General features: G+C 39.4%; 1 protein-coding gene across 7 annotated transcripts in view; it reads left to right on the forward strand.

The window, feature by feature from the left end:
* Window positions 1-18,872, forward strand: part of LOC124154662 (RAC serine/threonine-protein kinase) — a 150,034-nt gene that overhangs the window by 94,232 nt on the left and 36,930 nt on the right. The window lies entirely within an intron of this gene.

An 18,872-nucleotide genomic window follows, 5' to 3' on the forward strand; every position in this document is an offset into this window, starting at 1 on the left:
AAGCGCGAGAAAACGCGACGGCTAAGTATGAATAGTGGGAAAAGCCCGTGTGACGTCGTTCTGGTTCCCGCTGCCGCCGAGTGAGATGACCTTGGGGCGAGAATATGTGCGCCACTCACTGCGATGCAGTCCGCTAGCAGGTAGCAGAGTACCCTGCTAGCTGGTAGCGCTCGGCTTGAATAAAGATTATTAATACCTTATCAAACGAAGGAAACTTTCCGACCGTAGCCAGTTTTAATAGGTGATTATCAAGACATGTTTCCCTGAGCTCTGTGCCTCATGCATGCATTGGTAATCTCAGACGATGTAAAACTCCTATCTACTCGTATATAAACTAGGTCCCTGTGACGTCACGTGGAGTGGCATCGCATGGGCGCCAATCTGTCCTTTTTCAAATGAGGTTAAAATTGACCATTGCCATTCGTCTAAACTGTGATTTCTAAAACCAAATAATGTGTATACTATGAAGACGCTAATGGTGGGTAACGAATCGCAATCAATGCCTTTCGTTTTCTTTGACGAAGGAAACTATCCTATTAAAATGAGTCCAACAGGAGGCAACAGAAATCAAGCACTTCCACGGGAGGGTCTGGGGCCTCCTTTATATCTGGGACTGTGGTCTCCAAAGTCATATATTCTAAATCCCTGCTAATGGAAAAGCAAATAAATAAGAACATTTAAAGTAAATATAAAAAAATAGTGCCTCAGTTCCCCATACCGTAAGTATAGGGAAAATGAATTCCTTCTTTGTTACTCTGATACCCTGCGTACGTGAACACTAGGGTGGTCCTTATTTTTCAAGTTTTCGAATTTCTTTTGTAACACCCCCCAGTTTTGTTCCATTTGGTGAGAAAATAAATCGCGTAAATTACTTTTGCAATCGGATGCCGGGAAAACGTGCCGCATCGCACTTAAAGTTTAGAAATTTTGTGTTTTTAGGGTGTTTTTCGGACATAACTTAAGATAATGTCACACTCGGATTATTCTATCACTTTTCTGTTTTTTTACAACGACTCGTTAGACATTTATATTGTATCACCTCAAATATCTTTCATTTCTGCCCATTGGTATTCGGGATATCGCACCGAGAGTGAGCGCGCGCCACCCCAGCCAATACTTTGGGTGCCACGCGGGTTGCATACTCTCCAAATGTGTTGATCGTTCTCACCCATCGTAAAACATTCTTTAGATAAACTTTAAACTTCGTCAATATAACCTTGAATACTATATTAATCACTCTTTATTGTTAAAAAGGGGCTTAGTAGCATTGATTTATTCCCCATATCTAAAGCTAATATCTAAGTGCTTCTACCTAAATTCAGCCTGAATGTTCGCAAAATATTTGACTTAGGGGCTCGGGTGGCGGTAATTAATAATATATATTTGAGAAATGTGAGATCTGATCCCCTGATGTATGTTGGCAACCATCCCGCAAAGGGCATATTTGATATCTTTCATTTCTCCCCTTTCGTTCCCGGGATATCTGTTGATGTTTTGTAAAACCTTGAAAACAAGAATTTTTAGTGAGGCGGTAGTATTTAGCTTCCGTAGTTGGTGAAATATAAAGGATGAAAGAAAGTATGCATAATTCATTTTGTGATATTAGCAGATATTGTTTATTTTTATTTTTAACAACTATTAAAGTACATGTAAAACATGTTAAACACACCAATTCCCACAATTACAATATTAGGTTAACATATCTCCTATCACACTCACGGAGAGATTATTCTCGCTTACAGGTGACCATTAAAACTTGATGCAGTGTCAGTTCCTCGTGCACACAAAGGTCCTCAAAATTCTTTTAATAAAGTTGCTCTGTGGCTGTCTGGAAACTTTTGCCTGTACTCAGTAACAACGTTCAGCAAAAATTGTTTCTGGCTTTAATTTTTTTTAAGTAAGTACCACCCTAGTGAACACACTCTGAAAAGCCGTCGTGTTGCTGTCATAAGTGAGAGAGTATTTCATTGGCAAGCAAAGCAATCTTTTGTAAGTCGATGAAGTACATTTAATAATCCTACCGTTAACATTATTTATTGCGCGTTTTTTAAGTTGTCGCGATGGGAACAAGGAATAATGCTCCACGAGAAAAAGAGGCTGAATTTTCTGCGATAGAAATTGTGGTGCCCTTTATTTATACTTTTTTGTGTTGTGGTATATACATAGCAACTTCATTGCGCCGTAAAATGTTGTGGAGGACCATGGAAATGTTATTAATAGATGAAATTGGCGAGAAAAGTAAATTTTTCAGATTTTTTTTCAAATGTTCGAAACCGCTAAGGTTGACAAATAAATATTGTGGGGGCGTAAAGGTTTTTTCATATGAAGGCTTAAAGGAAATACCATCGAAATTGGACCGTTTGAAGTTGATACACATCGCAGTCAGTGCAGGCCTGTGGCGGTAGATGTGCCGAGCAAAGCTCCTCATGTTTCCTCATGAGGAAGTTTGGGTGTTTCGGCCTATGTTTTTCCCTAGCAACCACTGTTTACACGATCGAGGGGCCAGATGTAGTTGCATATCCCTCCTCTTTTTTTCGCGGAGGTCGTCGGAATCATTCGGTTCGCTTAACGTATCGGCCTTTCTGAGCGTCCTCGCAGGAGGCGCGGCGGCCTGTATGTAGTCCTCGTCGCGTGAATGGACAAAAGCACCGCTGCACCCCTCTATTATCACACTTGCCAACCGTATTGATTTTACACCGAGGGTGCATGAGGTGACCCAATTCGGCCAACTCGACTATTTTCTCCATTTAGACTCTCGGAAACGTCGACGGCAATACATAAATAAATTTTATTTTACCGGCTTAACACAAGGCATTGAAATTCGCCTTAATAAAAAAAATCAAACGTGATACTGGCTCTCATTTGAGCATACTTGGACACTTATAGTGCCTAAATTGTATAAAAAAGCGTAAGGAAAGAACAGAAAATAATTCAAAGGAAAATTACGAAACGTCATCCACTCAGTGGATACCTAAATTAAATTTTTGAGCTTACCAACGGTCTTGTCTTTTCTTTGGTTAACGGGAGATAAGTGAATTCTTCTAAAAAGGCGAAGGAAAATGCGTAGCAACTTAGTTGGCCTCAATATGAGACATGATGGCCTTATGAAAACAATAGTAGAAGGACAGGTGGAAGGGAAGAAGGGTAAGGGATGGTCCCGAGTGAGTTACGTACGTGAGGTTGTAAAGGATGTGAAATAGAAGACATGCGTCACTATGAAAAGGCTAGCGGATGTGAGAACGGAATGGAGAGCTGCGTGAAAACAATTTTAAGATTCTTGACTTTTATGATGACCAAAGGTCAGTTCAATTCAGAGTGCAATGCGACATGGTGAGATAAACAGGGCTTGAAAATGGTAAACGGGTCGTTATCCGAAACGTCGGCGGAATCGAAGCCAATAGCCTGGTGCAGAATCCGATAAGAATTGATCAATTTTACAATTCCCTCTTTTTGTCACCACCCCGGAAGAGAATTTATCTCATCAATGGGCTCTTTCACAATTTTCATTCACAGTGGATTGAAAAAGATCTTTAAAAAAAATAGGTAAGTAGTTTTGCGTTTATCGATTCGCCGCTTACTTCTCTTGTTGTTCGCCGGGAGAAATCTCGGCTTTGTGAGCAGGTTTCTATAACAAATTAGCAACGAATTATCCTTACGGAGCACTCAGCGTGATATTCCAGTACCTACACTTACGTCAGTGGCGTTAAAATAGAAAAAAATACCGCGAATATTAACTGGTGAATTTAGCGTGGGCCTAAGTCGATTTCGAATTGACGGGAAAATTATCGTGAAACTTAGGAGCGCGCAGTATCGAATTCAATTTTTACGTGCTTTTAGCAAGCGTGTTAGTTCTAACCGTGTTTAGTGGAAGTGGCTAAATTTTAATGGCGGCAGTTTGCTGTTTAAATTCTGTATATGAATGATAAATGGCGTCCATTCCACGCCAATGTTTTCTATGAAAGCCCTTTCATAGCTGTGAAGCTTAATTTTATCTTTAATCTTCATAAATACTTATTGCTATTTTTTTAACCGGACTGAAACCTTTCGCAATTAATTTGATGATGATTAATTGATTGTACTCTTGCCGAGCCGGTCACCGCGTCTCAGCTACTCCTCGGACTCGCTCTCACGAGGGTTGGTGTTGTTTACACTCCATGGAGCGATTTCAAATGAAAGGTTCATCATGGACGGAAGAAAGAACCAGAACTTGAATGGACGTCACCGAATCATAAAAAAGTGAGCTGCCGCGTCCTCTTTTTCGTATCATTTGCTGCGTTCTATTAGTCTTTCAATGACGTCACCGACTCTTGAAAGTTGGGTGGCAACCTTCGCATTTTATTTTCTTAAATTTACGAGAATGGCTGAATTATTTTTAACGAATCGCGTACGATACCAGGTGAATAAGTGAAACACCTCATTGTTGCGATTTACTTAATATTCTTGGAAGATTCGGGGGAATTTCATGGAGGTATTTGAGTCCTGTTCAACCGTAGTAAGGCCCTAACGTGTCGGCACTCGTCGCAAACGGATTAACCCTATCACACACACGCGGTTCATGTCACGTTTGTTTGTTTTGTTTTTCGAGTTAATTGCTTATTTTGCCATGTTGTCCGCGTGTTTATCGTTATTTTGCAATCTAAGACGCTACATTAATTGTGTTATAATTGGATATTACTCTTAGGAATTTTAATTTATGTAATATTTATTTGGAGATGTTACCTTGTGACGCGCATCATATCCCAGGATATTTTTTCAATGACTCTTATGTAGCTCATTTAGGCATCTATGGAAATTTTTTGTGATGAATCTAACAGAATTATTTCTCAACCTTTGGGCAGAAATGGTGTTACCCTAGTCAACAAACTAAGCTGAACATTGTGTGCGTGAACGCCACGCTCATAATGTGTCTCCTGGACACGCATTCATGCCTATTAGAAATCGTATTAAACCTATTCGAGGGTGTGCGATGATCAGCTTTAATTATTGGACACCCCCACCACTCGAATGAGTTTAATACGATTCCTTATAGGCACGAATGCGTGTCCAGGAGACGTATCATGAGCGTGGCGTTCACGCATATTTTGATTTTTTTCGTTTTAGTGTGATATTATTCACGATTCCATGACCGAATTCCATGTGCCGAAAGCGCGGATGAAAGTCCCGTTCCGTTGCGTCCCGTGAGTTACCCTTACCAGTCAGTTTTCATAGACAATGATTTTTTGCGCATTTGCTTGTTAATGTGGTTGGTGTGATAAAATAAAAACTTAAATGTGACAACTTGAAAATCGAATAATAATAAATCTGCATAAAATTCTGAGACTTTATTAATTTGCAATGTAATTATTTTTCACGAAATGACATTTGGTTATTATTTGATTTTTTTTCTTTTCGATGCCTTTTTATAATTTTTCAAAGCACCAAACTTTTTTTTTCCTTTATTTTTTTATTGGATTTCATAAATGCATAGTTTAAGATATTTTCGAATGTATTTTTTGTCGTTTTCCTATTGTTTTCCGAGAATAAATATTATTCACGTATTTAAGATAAGAAGGAGGTTTAGACTTAGAATTGACTCACAGAATAGTGATATGTTGGGGCAGTGTGCATTATTTAGCTTTGATATTTGTGTGGTCGTCTCAAATGTCGGCAAGAAGTGAGTTGTTAGTGCCCCACGACCTGGTTTTGAAATTATTTACCAGGTGGCTAATGAAATCGTTTTTGGATGGGAATTTGTTGGCTTTTCTGACACCTTATAAGTTCATTAATGTATTTATGCGTATGGACGGAACGAATGGAATGATTCTAGTTTTTTTGCGTTTTGTTCAGTTGGCTGGCGTAAATTTCGCATGTGTGCAGTGCTACCGGGCGAAATATGTTTTTTTTACAAACGAATCCTTGGGCGGTGGGAGAATGGAGTGGTTGGGGAGGAGAGAGACGAGATAAGCTTGACAGACTGCAATTGCTTCCTAAAGACTGTATAATTCAAATGTGTCTCTCTGGTAATGGCCAAGGGGGTGGGGTTTTCGGGTTAAACCCCCCCCCCCTTGAGCCTTTAAAAGAGGCGCCAAAAACGAGTAAGATAGCCTAAACAAATAAATTTAAATTGATATTCCTACAAAATTACTGTTTTTTAATCCTAAAAATCGCGTTTTCAGCATCAAAAATTCCAAAATTTTCCGGGGGAGAACCTCCCTTTGCCCTGGGGTATTTTTCATTCACACGGGAAGGGTACCGTAATCCTCAGCAAACCCCCCCTCCCCCATTTAAAAAATCCTGGCCACGCCAGTGCTATATGTGCCGTGCTCTCCGTTTCGCGTGTGTCAGACGCCACCGAAAACAAATCGAATGTGTCGAACTGCCGCCGCGGCGAATGGAACTGCATGTCTGTGTGTGTGTGAAACGAGCCTAAGGAGTGCAGGGGATGAAGGCGTTGACGTGTATCGGAGTCATTTTATCGAGTGGTCCAGCCGTTGGATGGGGGAGGGAGGGAAGTCGCCTATTCCTAGCGCTCTGCCGAGTCATTTTAAGACGACGGGGGAGGAGGGGGGGTTGTGCTGCCCAGACGGTTGGCCAGACGCTCGGAATGGGGGAGGGGGCAGGCCCCCAGCGAAGTGCCCCCACCCCTCCACTCCTTTAAACTTAAGCCAATCGTCGTGAAATTTTGCTTTGAAATTCGACTTTCAAAAGCCTCGGTTTTCTGGTCTTCAACAACAATAGTTATAATATTGAAGATATTTATTTCAGTTCAAAAATATATGCAATTAAATACGCTTGAAAACAGAAACATTAGCACACCAGAAGAAATCAGCGTTTTTAAGTATTGCCATTCAATTTTTTGGGTCATTGCTTTTTTATGACATTACCGTTAAGCTAAATTAAAATTACTTAAGTTAAAATTACTAAATTACTGGTATGACTCATCTAAAATGTGTCCGCATATATTGTGAAAAAAGTTACGGTTACGTGAACCTTAGCAACACAACTTGGTTACAACCTTCTTAACCAATGCAAAATACGATTAGTGTTCAATAATAGAAAAGATTCATTAGGTACCAAAACTGTATGATTCGATAGAATTTAAAATTTCTCACGTTTCGATTAGTTTTCGGTGGCCGTCGGTAGCTTATTTAAGTTTTTATTAATGGGCGCATAATATCGAATAATTAGCGTCTCTGCGGTCGTGTAGCAGTCGAATGAAAGAATTCTCCCTCAAGGTATGCGCTTGAGATCTCCGCTTAAACTAGCTCTTTAGAGCGAATCCGCGAAGTGTGTGTGTGTGTCTGATCGTGCGTGGGTGAATTTTCTGTTTTTGTATTTTTAATTGCATGTGTGTGTGTGGTCACTTGCGTGAGAGAAACTTGAGTGCGCGCATGACTGAGACCTACGTGGAAATTTGAAAATCCTTTGGCAGAGTTGCGAGGCGTGCGCGTGTCTATCATCATCTGCGCACTCCCCCGTAAGTCGATTCAATAGGCGTGTTGCGGGGGCTGTTAGCACACCAGCCGTTAAAAAATACAAAGGGAATATCTAACCAAGTTCCGCTTAGAATTTATTATAGTAATTTCCTGTTCGGGGGAAAAACCATTTCGCATACCCATCCTTTGGGCAAAATATCCCTCTATCGTTTATCTCGGACCCATAGAAAAATTGCGAATAAATAAAGAAGGGTTTCTATCAATTTTATTTTTTTCTCTCGGGGTACACTGTATGACCAAATAGTATTTAAACATTTTCGTTATTTTACAACAAAATATGCGTTCTAAAAATACGCAAAAGCCATTTTATTAATCTGCATTAATTTTTGCAACTTATTGTGGAAAATGAATGTTGTAGACGTGGAAGTTTTCCCTAGGTTGATTAGAAAGTTCATGAACTTGACAAAACGGCTAATTTTATGGTGCGTGGAGTCATTTATTGCACTCGCGTGTCTACGTTTTTGAATTTTTCATAAGAAAAAATATAAATCAGAATCGAGAATAAAATTTCCTTTAAATTGACGTATTATTCATAATTATGACATGCACTGATGTCCACATATAAATTTGCAAAGTCTAAATGACTCTCTACGGTAGACAGTCATTCGTTTCACGTCGCTCTAACGCTTTCTGTGCGCCCGATACAGTTTTTTCAGAATCGCGCTGCTTTCCTTTCTATTTCATAAAGTTCACGGATATAGTCTTTGTGCGCCGGATCCCATGTGCTCTCTGCTCAAAGTGTCGCCGGATGAGTGCAGAATAGCACTTCTCTTTCACGTTTTCGTCCGAAAATCCTACCTGAACGTTCTTGACGAATCCGAGCTTCTTCGGGGCTCTACCACATATATTTCTCGTAAACGTTACCCACGAAAGGTTTGAAGTTATCCAAGATACTTCTCTTCATCTGTCGCCCTTAACCGGTGACGTGCGGTCTGACAGACCGCTACGCTTATAAAATTATGAATATTTAAAAAATTGCTATTTCAATATATCTATAATCCTCGTGAGTGTCATAATTTTGTATGATAAGGACATAGCACTCTTACTATTTAACGTTCCTATTATTTATTTCTGATAATTTGCAACTGAATTTTGGTAGCGGTCTGTGAGACCTCACGTCACTAAATTGGAAAAACCAATACAGTACGTAGTGCTGGTGGAAATGTTTCAAAAAGTTGTTAAAAACAATTCCTAGTGATTTTTCAAGAATAATAATAATTAATAATTTGTAAGGAAGCATTGTAGTTGCATAACGTGGATAATTAAGTTCTTAATTAAAAAAAGTACGATAATAATAAAAAATCAAGTGTTTTTGATATCAGTTTTTTTAAATCCTGTTTCAAATAACAATTTTTTATTGAAAAAGTTGGTTCGTATTGGGAATACATAATATTAAATATAAGTTTTATAATAGATGAGAAGTCAAAGAAACATTAAACTAAGCAATAAAAATGACTTCGCAACGTTTTATGAATTTTTGTTTTATTGCCGTCTCGCAGACCGCACGTCACTGGTAGTGGAACAAGAATTGCACCTCCCTGGTTAAGGGTTAAGTTGACACCATCCGCAAAATATACGTGTGGATTTCAAAGCACTGCAGGGACCAGTGACCTTGTACGCAGGCACGCGCACGGGTGCAAGGTTAAATACACCAACGGATGAAACTCGCCATGAAAAAATATTTGACTTAGCCGGGATTCGAACCCGGATCTCCCGACTGCTGGTCAGGTGTGTTAGCCAGTTACACCACCAAGCCATTTTCTAAGATCGAACTTCGGGCACCCATCGGGAATCCCGACTAAGTCAAATATTTTTTCATGGCGAACTTCATCCGTTGGTGTTTTTATACGTGTGGATAGTTGAACGACATACGCATAAAATTTACTGCCGTGGATTTATGCCGGAGAAGCACGCAAACTACTTTTTTTCAAAGAAAATTTTTATTATTGTTTCAGACTGCAAAACACATGTTTTCGTGGAGTAGACTTTTTCTAAACACCAGCCATCTTTAAATGGATTTTTTTTAACCCGTGAGTTTATTTAGCAATTATGATACTTAAATGGGCTTCCTGAATCAAGACTTATCACTTGTACGGCGTTTTTTCTTTGGATTTATAGCTTCGTACAGCTGAGGTTTCGTTGTAGATGTCTCGACTTGCACATGCCGTGTGACGGTAGCGCTAACGGGCCGTCCAACTCGATTCAAGTTGAACAATATGTCTTGAAAGACCGTCCCGAATGATCTTGAATCACGTTTTAGCACTCTACGACTCGTTCCTCATTCATGACATCTCCAGTAGTGTGAAAAATCCTTTATCTACCAGATCATGTAATATTTGTGGTGGGGTGCGAATGGGATGTTCTTGGTTTGTTCCCTCGCGATGGAATACCAATAAGTCCCGTCATTGAAACTGAAAATCAACTGAAAAATCCGAATTTTTTGGAGCTAAACCAATTCATTTTAAATGTGGTGCATAGTTCCTGAATGTGTCAAGAAACATTAGCGACATAGCGCTGATTGAAGGTGTCACCGAGGGGTGGTTTTCACCCCTTGTCGGGGGTGGAAATTATTTTTACTCAAACTAACCCCACAAATCGATTGAGGACTAAATTTTAACCAAAAAATTTAGTGTAAAATGTATGTAGTGGATGTATTCGATGTCGAATAACGATTGGAATAATAATAATAACAACGGGTTTAATGATCAGGACATATTTTTTTTTAGTGCTTAGAATAGACCCTCCAAATTCGGAGGTGAAAATCTTCAATGACTGGACCGAAATGGTGCGTTGCCGCGGCGACAGGATCGCGGGAAACGAGTGAGGAGCGTGGGTGGCCCCGAGCCGCGACGACTCGTAAAAATAAAATGGCCGAGGGTGGGTGGAGGGTGTGTAGCCGGGGGTGGGGGCGGGGGAGGCTATAATTACGGGTGGAAGGGGGGTGGGACGCCGATACGAACGAGTATTATGTATCATCGCGGCGGGCGGGAGTTAAGTTCACCCAATGAAAGGTAGGAATTCGCGGCTCTGCAGCCAATGCGGTTATTTTCCCCCATCATTTTAAGGTCTAAGATCCAAGATCCATTTGAGATCCAAGCGTATGGGATCCGGTGCAGAAAGACTTAATCCGCGAACTGAATTAAATACAAAGGAAGACTGCGCGTTTCGTCAAAACCTGCTACTGGCGTCCAGACAGCGTTACTCAGATGTTAAGCGAATCAGGCTGCGAGCCGCTGGAGACTCCGAGGCTACGCGCTAGACGCTTGAACAATTGAGAATGGATATCTTTAGGAGCGACTCGGAGAACATTATATTAGAGCCACACTATATTTTCAGGTCCGATAGAAGCGATAAATTAAGAGGGATGTTTTGCCGAACGGATAGATATGGGAATTCGTTTTTCCCCCGAACCATAAAGGACTTTCATAAATGCTAGTCCCAACTTCGTTAGAGCCCTTAACTAAGTAAGAGCCGTAGGCGGCTGGTGTCCTAACACCCCCTGCCACACGCCTTTTAGGCGGCTTGCGGGGTAATATGTGGATGTAGATCTCCGTAAAGTAACTAAATTGCAAAGGGAAGCTGCGCGATTCGCCAAAAAAAAACTATAATGTATTCATAATATACAAATTATTTGGTTTTATTATTTGGTCCGATTGAAAAAGTAATTTACGCGATTTATTTTCTCACCAAATGGAACAAAACTGGGGGGTGTCACAAAAGAAATTCGAAAACTTGAAAAATAAGGACCACCCTAGTGTTCACGTACGCAGGGTATCAGAGTAACAAAGAAGGAATTCATTTTCCCTATACTTACGGTATGGGGAACTGAGGCACTATTTTTTTATATTTACTTTAAATGTTCTTATTTATTTGCTTTTCCATTAGCAGGGATTTAGAATATATGACTTTGGAGACCACAGTCCCAGATATAAAGGAGGCCCCAGACCCTCCCGTGGAAGTGCTTGATTTCTGTTGCCTCCTGTTGGACTCATTTTAATAGGATAGTTTCCTTCGTCAAAGAAAACGAAAGGCATTGATTGCGATTCGTTACCCACCATTAGCGTCTTCATAGTATACACATTTTGTTTTAGAAATCCCAGTTTCGACGAATGAATATGGTCAATTTTAACCGCATTTGAAAAAGGACAGATTGGCGCCCATGCGATGCCACTCCACGTGACGTCACAGGGACTATTAGATAGGAGATTTACATCGTCTGAGATTACCAATGCATGCATGAAGCACAGAGCTCAGGGAAACGTCTTAATAATCATCTATTAAAATTGCCTATGGTCGGCAAGTTTCCTTCGATTGATAAGGTATTAATAATCCTTATTTAAGCCAAGCGCTACCTACTAGCTGGGTACTCTGCTACCTGTTAGCAGCCTGCATCGCAGCGAAGCACATACCTTCGCCCCAAGATCACCTCACACAGCGACAGCGGGAACCAGAACGACGTCACACGGGGTTTTCCCAGCACTCATACTTAGCCGTCGCGTTTTCGCGCGCTTGAAATTTTTCACTTTTACATCATCGGCATTGGCATCGTATCGGCGCTCATAGCCTCGCACCTAGGTGGACTCACACGGCGGCAGCTGGAACCATAATGAAGTCACACGGGGTTTTCCCACCATTCATACTTAGCTGTCGCGTTTTTGCGCCCTTGAAAATTTTCAGTTTCCATTTAATCGCGAAAAATAGGTATCGTTATTTAAAAATCTAAGAGCGTGAAATGCGTACTCCAGGAGTAATAATCTTTCAATTTAGGCAATAAAAAATAATAGGAAACCACCCTATTCTATCTAGTGTAAATTGGATACCCAAGGAGGGAGGCTATAGCTCCCTTAGCCTCCACCATATATCCACCACTGTATCCAGGTCATACAAGAACGATTAATAAATATGAGAGATATTATGCCGATGTTAATTGGCCGACGTTTAATTATTCATAACAATTATAGACGGCGTCCGGTTCGAATTAATCATTTTTTATGTTAACTTCCCAAAGTGATGAAGTCTATTTTTCGTTTAGTGGTTAGTTTAATTTTTCGTTATCGTTTTCTATGTACAGGCATTAAGGTACAGGAAACCTCGGAGAACATACAAAATTACCTTAAAACGGCTGAACAATATCTGAAAGCTGAAGCCAAAATTTAAGTCAGGAGACTTCAGTATAATCCCGATATTATCATGGAAAGTGGAGAATTTCATTGATTTAAAGGCCTCAGAATACATGTAAATCCCGATATTTTTTTCTCTTTACCGTGACAACTAAGTTTGTCGGAAATGAAATTTTAATTCGGAATTAACTCCGGAAACAATAAGGAAACAAAATCTTCACTCATCAGCGGGTGGGTAGTCACGTGATTATGGTGTTTTCCAATCCAGCCACAAGCTTAAAATCTGCCTTTCTTATCTGTATTAAAAGCCTAACTAGCGAATTGCCCTATTAGACGTTTGGTGGGGGCTGTCAGGAAACCAGCCGTTTACAAAAAGAAAAGCTTGGCGTCTGCTGACTTATGTCAGCCAATATTTATGGGCCATTTGTCGCGGAAATACCTTTAGGGAAAACTGTGCAATAGGATGTTTCGATAAAATTGTAAAATAATGAAAAATTGTAAAACTTCTAACAGTGCATGATCAAAAAACATTTATGAAGGTGATTTTCATGGACAGAAACAAAATTAACTGTCGAAATACCAACTAAATATGCCCAAAATTAACACGTGACGGAATTACTGCTAGGTCAACTTTCTATGTAATGATTTCAAACGTCTTCAAAACTCTGTGAATCGAAGTATAGTTTGAAAACTTATAATAAGGCTCTTAGTAATGTTTCAAATACTGATTTCGTGAAATTCAATAATTTAGCTGTTGATTTATCAAGATAAAATGTTTCCAGCCTAAATTTTAATTTGTGAGAAAAAGTTGTCATTTTCATGGAAATGACCTTATAACGGTTATTTACTGCTAGGGAAAAGATATTACTCCTATCAGCTAGGCAAAACGTATCTCTTATTTCATCGTTTCTTTCGGACCCAGAAACAGTGAGGCTCTAAGACGATGTTCTCCTTGTCGCTCTGGAAGATATATTCTACTCTGCGACTTGCAGAAAGATCTCCGTACCACCCCCGCAAGTCGCCTCAATAGACGTGTGCCTGGGGGGTGTTAAGGCCGTTTTACACGGTACACGGAATTGCGCAATCTGACGTACGTGTGAAGGCGCAATCAGAATTTTGTTGTGTAAAGCGGTGAATTTCCAGAACATATGCGAGAATGCGTGGATTCGAGACGGCAAAACAGCCCCTGTTCTAATTTCGTTCGTGCATTCGCGCAATTCCGCGCCATTTTAGAAATTAATGCAGCTCTAAACTGCGCAATTCCGTGCCCCATGTAAAACGGCCTTTAGGTTAAACTTCTATGAGGATTTCCCGGCAGAATTCCCTCACTGCTGCACGGGCCGAGTGATTTCCAGCGATTATAGCGCTGTGTGGACGTAACTTAACTGTGAAAGGCTGCGACGTTTCTACTTCTTAATTAATTATATGGCAATCTAGAGAGCTCTGATTCAAAGAATCGATCACCGAAGAACTGCCTCAAGTTTGCAGCTCTGCCCTAAATCTCCTTGGTACGCGAATCTGAGAAAGCATATGAGTGGGTAGAGATTTCTTTGTTGTGAATACAAATACTTGTAGAAATTCCTAGGCCAAATCCCAATCCAATTTGGGATATTCTTGGCGTACTGACATTTCCATAGTTTCCGAATGCGAGAGTAGTACGGCTAGTACATCTAAAGGTTTGAAGGTGTGATCATTTTCATTTTTTCTTAAAAAGTTATTTTTTCTACTAACGCTACACTTTTAAGGTAAAAATGTGTTTTTTTAATATGATAAACTTATCTTTGAAAGCCTCAAATAGAAAACCTATCAACTTATTTATGACTTACTTGGTGACTGCATGAGCTTCGAAATATTTGAACAGAAAGATACGATGTTTAAGTGAAGTTTCATACATTTGTTTATTTTTAAGGGCCCAATGATTATTGAAAATAGTGTCCAAAATTAAAGTGGGAATGGCTTCTTTAAGTATTTTTAAATGTATTTTTTAAATGTATTTTATTTTACGTTCTACATCAAAATGATAGATTATCGTCGATACATTTCATCCTCCATCCCGCTAACAAATTAATTCCTCCTGGAGACGCATTTATACTCTTAAGCTTCGCTTAAAGCTACATAATTAGACCTTCACTTATTTGACAATAATTATCCATAAATTTTATGCATATTCTTGAGAGTAACGCAGCGCTAAGTGATATGTGTTTGTTTATAATCGGTAGACGGCAGTACGAGGTCAATGGGTCGTGCTTACCATCTGCATACTTCCCCGCAAGGCTCCTCAGTACGCTTGTTGCGTGACGATATTAGCCTTTTAAAAAAAGAAGAAATAAAAAATTCAAGATAAGAAGGTGAGCGTACTGAGTCCCTCCAAGCATTTATTAAAGTTCCATATTGTTCGGGGGAAAAACGAATTTCTGTACCAATCTGTACCGCAAAATATCTCTCTTAATTTATCGTTTCTGTCGGACCAAGATATACAGTGGGGTTCCAATATGATGTTCTTCGTGTCGCCCTGAAAGATACCTTTTCTCAATTACTCAATCAATCTAAGCCTTACATGTAGCCTCCCAAGTTATAAGCGGCTTCCAATCTAATTCGTGTAGAAGCTGTGAAACGCTTTCTTTTCCGCTCGCAGAACTTTTTGGCGAATTCAAGGTGTGGCCTGGCGAGTTAGAAATAGCTCCTTTCTTTCAGTTGTACTTCCGAAACCCTTTCCGTCGGTGCCATATGTATCGAATCTTTGGTACTTCCCGAAAACGTGGGTGGTGTTTTCGGACTTGGATTGGAATTCGGCCCACGTGCTTGCAGCCGCACTAAGTGGTCCCCAATCGAAAAAAGCTGGCCAAAATCGATAACGCTGTTATTTTTGCGTATAAATTTCATGTAAAGAGTTGTTCTCACAGTTTTTGATCCTCTTATTCTGAATATTCATCTATTTTCTACGAACTTGAAATACTTTTATTGTTACTTCACATATTGTTTAAAAATTAATAATTCAAGATAGACGATGTAATTTTGAGATTATGTCCGCGATAGTAAATACAAGTTATGCATCTTATAAAACTGAATTTGATTTTTAAAAGCATAAATTTGATGAATTTTAGTGTTTATTTTTGGACAATTTTGAACAATTTATTACGAATGAACCAAGTGAACATTATCAAGTTTCTCTTATGTTTGATAGTATATAATACTATGTTAATGGTATTTTGGAGTTAGTATTATATACCTATGATAATTGTTATTGTTCTGCATTAATCATTTAAAAAATATAATAACGTGCACGCAGTCAATTTTATAGTTCCTTGAAAGGGGCCAATGGATTGGGAAGCTTTATTTAACTGGGTCCTTTTTTTTAACAATTTTCAATGAAGGCATTATTACAAGCATTGAATTGTCGTAAACAATATACCATAATTCTTGTTTAACGCCAAATCTAATGTTCCGATTGCAATAAGATCTTTTCGCGGCGGGGCATCAAATTATCGGGTGCATCATTTGCTACGATAATTTTAATGAGATTTTCCATTCGCCTGGGTTTATATAACAGTCAAAGAAATAAGCCAACACTTTTCCTTATCTTTCACAGTAATTGCTAAGACATAATTCTAATACACACATAATCTTATCTGAAAAACCCTCGCCTTCATTGCCACCGCGGACAAGTGGCCAATAGGAAGGGCAGCTTCTTAGGCGATACCTAGACGATCCATGTATCAGTTTTCCTTCACTTTGTCCTTTCAATGAATTCCTCAAATAGATTTTTTAATCCACCAATTTCAGCTAACTCTCTTTAACCTTAAAAGGTAGCGTTTTTATTTACATATTGAAGTAAGGAATATGGATATAGCTCTAAACTCATCATCACAAATCCGGCATCATATATTCACCGCATGTACTGGGATGACATTTAAACGCTTTAAAAGCTTTTTAAGATAATTGTTGCATTAACGTCAACATCTAACTTCAACTTGTTGCTAGTCCAGTACGTATTGTTTCTTAAAAGATATAATTCCTTTTCCACTTTCAAGAATTTTTTTTGTTTTGAACGCATTCAATTTTCTTAGATTTCTTTATGCTCGACTGCGTACCTTCGTTCCGCAATTATTACCTTACGCTGGAGTTCTTAGGAGACTTCTTTTAGGAGAGCATCGGCAAACGTAAATGATAAGTAACGTCAACTGGAAACTATTTATGGACGCAAAAATGTGCTACTTATGAGAAGAGGTGTTATTTATGAGCATTGAGTCAGCGCATTGTAGTTAAATCAATGCTCAGGTCAGGGTAGCGAATATAGTAGCAAAAATTTTTTGAAGGCCTCACTGCTACGTTGCATAAACTATCCCCTTTGTATTCATGCAAAAGACACCGCGACGGAAAGTGACGCTCTGAGCGATATTGTGCATATTATTTGAAAATTCGGGTAAAAAAACGACGAAAGTTTAAAAATAAATATAAAATAGAAAACACTGTAAAACTAGAATGAAATATATTTTCCACTATACGTTAACGTTTTTATATTTATATCTAAAAATATTTTTTTTTCGGCTAAATATATTGTGTTAAGTTTGTCCTCCATGAAGCTGAACATCTTCGAAATCGTCCGGTTTCACGCATCTGTCATTTTTACGCTGAATGCTCGATGTTTGACAGGTCCCTGTAGCCGCTTTGATCAACAAAATCTTCAAATAAGTAGAAGTAGAAGTCCATATCCTGTAGAAGTCCAATATAACATTAAAAAATTTGAAAAATTGATTTCTGGCCAGCTTTTTTTCGATTTGGGACCACTGTGCGCCGCCGCTGCCATCACTGGCGATTTGAGCCGTGAATACAGCCGCCTCACTCTGCATCGGGAGGATGGCGGCCTTGATGAGTGGGCAGGGAACCCGAGTCGGCGCCGCGCCGCCAACTACACTTCTCTCGCTCCCTTGATCCAACGTTGCCTCCTCGGACCGCGTGGTCGAGGTGTTAGCGCCGCGGTGGCCAGGCAGGGAGGCCGGCTGCGCCCACGGAAGTCGGTGGGTGGGCGAGCGAGCTGCCTCGCTTTTGCGTTCTGGGACGGCCCTTTTTACGTCTGTCGTCCACCCCTCCCATCGACCGACGCTCTCTTCATTCATGTCCCACGGCAGGCGGCCACGTGCACGTAGTTCAGCAGTGCTCCACCAGGGCACGCCACGCGACGGTATGATCCGCAACAGTCTATCCCGTTGGCCGCTACGGAAACGGAGACAGTGAAAGGGAGAAAGCATGTTGTGAAAATGTTTATTTACTCAACTATGTACTGCAGCAGTAATGGATGAGATAAGAATGTCTCGTCAAAATATAAACACAAATGTAGACTTAAATATGCTACAATTGCTCACATTGACACGCATGCTAATAATTGCTACTGGAATAATTGAGGTGTTATTAATAGAATTTTGCATCTCGGTCATCAAAAGTTCCCATTTGATTTTTTACTTATTAATAATGTTTACGGTTTTAGTTCGTGTTGGAAATTTACAATAAAACTGTGTTCCCATTTAATTGGGCGTTACACTTGTCAGTTATCACAAGAATGAATATTTTTTAACGTGGCAGGTGGTTATTTAAAGCCAATTGATTTTTCTTGTAAATGAAAGAAATATTTCGGTACAAATATAACGAACGTTACGAATAGCTATGGTGAATCTCGAACGATTCAAGCATATCCAGCTGCTGAAGTTGGCATTACCAGTCCTCTGCCTGCACTACTCTATTTTTGTTATATTCATTCTACCTGCGGCATAAGTGTTCTTTTTTTCTCAGCAGTACCTACGTTTATGTTATCTATAATTATCCATTTCAGTAGCTTAATTAGTTTCTTCACTTGGCATAGAAATGATGCTTAAAATATCTCCCCCTCATTTCTCTCTTTAACTACTGTAATCTTCTCTTCAACCAAGCTTTTTGTGTGTGGTTATTTTATCATTTTCTCATCTTCAGCTATCTTGAGTCTATAATGGGGTAAATAGTTCATGAAAATCTACAATCTCATCTATGTTATTTAATTTGTATTCTATACCACTCAAATAGTTAAATCCTTGTCCAATCTGTCTTCTTCTCATTATTACTTGAAAGCAGTGGTTGGCAATGTTAGCTTGGGGTACATATCCAAGTTACCAAAACACACCTCTTTTATCTTATCATGGCAAAATTTGAAACAATATCTGTACGGCCAATTCCATTTTTTTTTCATTACAGAAAACTATGCAAACTTATACAAATATAATTAAATAATTTCAAGTATAAGCCTCTT

Source organism: Ischnura elegans, chromosome 2, assembly GCF_921293095.1.
Source record: "Ischnura elegans chromosome 2, ioIscEleg1.1, whole genome shotgun sequence".
NCBI lineage: Eukaryota > Metazoa > Arthropoda > Insecta > Odonata > Coenagrionidae > Ischnura > Ischnura elegans.